Genomic DNA, 4171 nt, shown 5'->3' with positions numbered 1-4171 from the left:
GCGTTATTAATACGTGAAGACTCTTGAAGATAGTGTTAAGAGTTTTTGTTGTAGGGTTTGTAAAGTGTGGAAACCCGTAATATTGTGATAATTAATTGTAGCCGTTATTTGAAGATTGTTAAATAAACCAGTTAACCATCTCTACGGCGTCTTCAGTAACGAAATACGTTACAATATATATATACACGTGTATGTATGTGTGTGTGTTATATTCCAAACGGTTTTCCGAGATAGAGGTATTTCACTGTACAGTTCCAGAATTATTGATAAGAGGTACTGCGTACAGTTTCTGATACTGGTGTTTATTGTTCAAGTGACAAAGTTGGTATAGTTTAGTTAGTATAACACACTTTTATTGTTCCTTGCATCCTGTTGTGTACTAGACGAATGTTAAAGTTAATCTACCGACCACACAACACGTTTTTTATTTACTGCCACACTACATGTTTCNTATAAGCAAGAGATTCTTGTTCTGAAGTTAGGCGCCTACGCAAACTTCTTGCATTGAAGCCATGGTCTGCGAGAACTTCACGACAAACAACGCACTGAGGACACTCTTTACCCGTTTACAAGTTAAGAAATAAAACCAAACATCGGGAAGTCCGTTTGCTATTGTGGCGTATAGACCCGTTGCTAAGAAGCGACTCTGTAAACGACGGATTCTCGGCAACGGCTCGGTGAATACGTTCCCGCAACAACGAATACGCGCGCAACAATACAGTTATTTTGGAAACGGGTGATATATATGTGGTTCCTGCCGAGATGATATAAGCAGTAGAGTTAGAACAATGAGTTCAGTTGTGAGTAGTATTAGCCAGCAGGCAACGGTGTGAGCACAAAAACTGAAGGATCTCCATTGTTAGAAGCCTTTTCCAGGGAACCGCTGGTGAAAACACAACAGGCTGAAAAAGGCGTAGTCGGTGCTCTGGTGATTACTAAATTATGGAGATTAGAGATTACACCTTAATAGCTTTGAGTTCGGAGTCGTGTGTATAAGTGGTCAACAAATTCATTCACCACACAAAACCCCGTCTATAATCACACACATATTACATTACATTGTTCTTCCCTATTTATTTCTACAGAACTGTCTACCGTGGGCATGGTTGCACCAGTATTTTGATATAACTTCCGAAACATTCAGTTTAAGCTACAAAACAGTTTTACATAACTTCACAGTGAGCATACTACTGTATGATGTTTAACTAATGATCTCAAACCATAAAAGCGTGTAATATTGAGAGCTGTAATTCGTAGGTTTTGCATTTCTTTGCGTCTGTGTAATTTAAGTCGCAAATAGCCACTCCGATAAACGTAGGAGTGTGAGGGGCTCAGTTTATTTGAAAAAATAATATGTACAGCAATTAATTTCTATGGCTGCCTAATCTTGAGACATCTGAACTGCATAATTTCTGCTAACTGAACTGCCTTTTCTGGATGCGTAAGTACAAGGACATTTAGAATTTCATCAGATTTGGAGCATACCAGTGATTTTTACACTCACGGATTTTAATGTTTCGGCGCACAAAACATCGATGCGCGGCACCTAGTTTGGGAACCACAGGAATGACGCATTTCTATACAAACCAGCACACACGCCAATCCAGGCTTTTCCTGTTACGCTACTGGGCATATACACCGCCAATACACGTAACTAACTTCATGGAGCTGAGCCTTCTTTGAGAAGCCGGTAATTTTGAACCTATTCAAGAACTTTCTAGCATTTGATGGAACCCGAAGGTTCATTACTGTGTTCACAAAAGCCCACCACTGGTCTCTAGCCTGAGCCAGATCGATCCAGTCCATAAAATTTCATTCTATCTATCTATGATCCATTTTAATATTGTACACAACCTACGTTTTGTCTTCCCAGTGAGCTCTTTACTTCTGGCTTTCCCAACATAGTCCTATATGCATTCATATATGCAGATTCTTTTTAATGTTAAAGGAGGTGTTCAATATATACGTAGTTACCACTGTGTGCGTATAACATAACAGTTGTGGCTTCGTATCTCGGTAATTATATTGTGAATTGGGCATAAAATACCTGTTTAACTCCTGCAACCGCCTTTGTTGGAAGCGTTTTTGCTTAGTTAGCATCGCAGAACCTAATGTTGAGTTTCCATATGAAGTGTTCCTTATATCTCTCCGATTTTGAACAAAATTTTAGAGTCGGCAGTTTCGGTAAGTCTTTGCCATATACAGAATGACTCTAAATATTTGTCGGGGTTTCCCTGGTCTGTAAACGGATATCCCGACAATAATTTAGAATCTTTCAGGATACATCCGCAATATTCTGTTTACTACTTCTCCATATTTTAAGAGCAGAGAGAAATAGGAGACGGGGAGATAGAGAGAGAGTGAGAGAAGATCAATCACACAAACATGGCGACGCTGATAATTTTTTACCTTATCAGTATGGACTCAATAGAAAAGTGTTTTACAAACAAGAAGTCTGCGATAAGCTCAATAAAAACAGATACTAGCCTACAGTATTAGAGTGACATGAAAACCGTGTTTACAGATAATAACATGCAGTAAGGACAGACTGAACAGCATTTAAAAGAGACAGATTAAACCCACCTTTCTTACACTCAGTACAAGATGTGAATACATACTGGGGTACTGTTGCTAGAGGGAGTTCTGTGTTTGCTTAGTGACAGCGCAAGTTAGGAACCTCACATGCAACTGCGCAGCACATTGCGAAGAACAGACTGAGGCGTAGGCGTAGAGACTTACGACAGTTGTAAGGCACTTGGCAGGAATACGGACTAACTTCGACAAATTAGGCCGCGTCATTGCTCAAGCGGTTAGTCGCTAGCTTACCACCGCGGCGGCCTGGGTTCGATCCCGGGTCTGGTAAAGTGGGATTTGTGGTGGATATTGTAGCGCTGGGACGGGTTTACTCCGAGTACTTCGGTTTCCCCTGCCAATCTTCATTCCACCAAAATCCTCCAGCATCATAATCACCCGGGCAGTTACAATAAGCCAATCAGTGGCCGCCGTACCGAATGGACCCAGCTGTATTCCACACTCCTCTAAGCGAATTAAAAAAGGAAGAAAAAAAACGGCGACAACTTGCTCGAGCCCTTTCAATATTAGGTCCGGTCAACGGAAAAGGAACGTTGCACGCGGTACCGTAGTTGGTTGAGGCCGGAAGTCAAATGGTTGCGGGTTCGATTCCCGATGAGACCATTGGATTTTTCAAGTGACCTAATTCTTCCAGCAGCACTATGGCTCTGGGGTCGACTCAGCTTCTAACAGAAATGAGTACCAGGAATCATTCTAGGGGTAAACGACCTGCACGTAAGGCTGACAACATTTCTGCCATCTGTGAGCTGATTCTCTGCAAAACGTGGAAGCCTCGATGGTTCGAAACCCTATTTCCCTCTCCGGCCTGTTACTGGGATAGTTTTATCTGTTTTTATACGAAACATGAAACAGAAGAGATACATTTTTATATGGGAATTTATTACACAATATATGAAATATCAGAATGTTATTGGATCACATGGACTAGGAAGACGGAATCACAGGGGTCAAATACTTGTTGACTTTTGTGAAAGAAATGGACTGATTGTTACCGACACTTGATTCAAGAAGCCAAACAGAAGAATTTACACATGGAAGGCACCTGGGGATTGGAGAAGGCATCAGCTGGACTGCATCCTTGTGAAACATCGATTCAGAAATAGTGTGAAGGATGTGAAGACGCTTACTGGGGCAGATATTGACTCTGACCACAACTTACTGGTTGCCAAGTTCCGAACCAGGTTGAAGAAAATTATAAGATTTCGAAAGCGCAGACCCAGATGTGATTTGGAGAAGTTATATGCTCAAAGACAAAGCGTGCAAGAGACCCCAGAAGAGAAACTCGGTGCAATTGAAGGTGAAAATGGAAATGCTGAAGCGCAGTGGAACAATATAAAAGAATGCATGTTAGATACTATCAGTGATTTGGTTGGTAAAGTTGAGAAGATAGCAAGAAAACCATGGGTTACACAGGAGATGATGAGTAAAACGGAGGAGCGAAGGAAATGAAAGAATGTCAACAATAAATTATATATTAGTGAATTTATTTCTTTTATGGCTTACGACCCCCTTCCGAATCGCAGTTCTGAAGTTGGCTACAGGAGGTGTGGTAGTTCTCACGTGATCAATGAGGCAGGGA

The 4171-nt window shown here is 41.2% G+C and overlaps 1 protein-coding gene across 1 annotated transcript in view; it reads left to right on the top strand.

The window, feature by feature from the left end:
* Positions 1-4171, top strand: part of LOC111869912 (cytochrome P450 9e2) — a 130977-nt gene that overhangs the window by 615 nt on the left and 126191 nt on the right. The gene's annotated exons all lie outside the window — the stretch shown is intronic.

This window comes from Cryptotermes secundus, unplaced genomic scaffold (assembly GCF_002891405.2).
Source record: "Cryptotermes secundus unplaced genomic scaffold, Csec_1.0 scaffold842, whole genome shotgun sequence".
NCBI classification, from domain to species: Eukaryota; Metazoa; Arthropoda; class Insecta; order Blattodea; family Kalotermitidae; genus Cryptotermes; species Cryptotermes secundus.
Note: the sequence above shows the minus strand (reverse complement) of the source record. Positions and strands in the feature narration are given on the sequence as shown.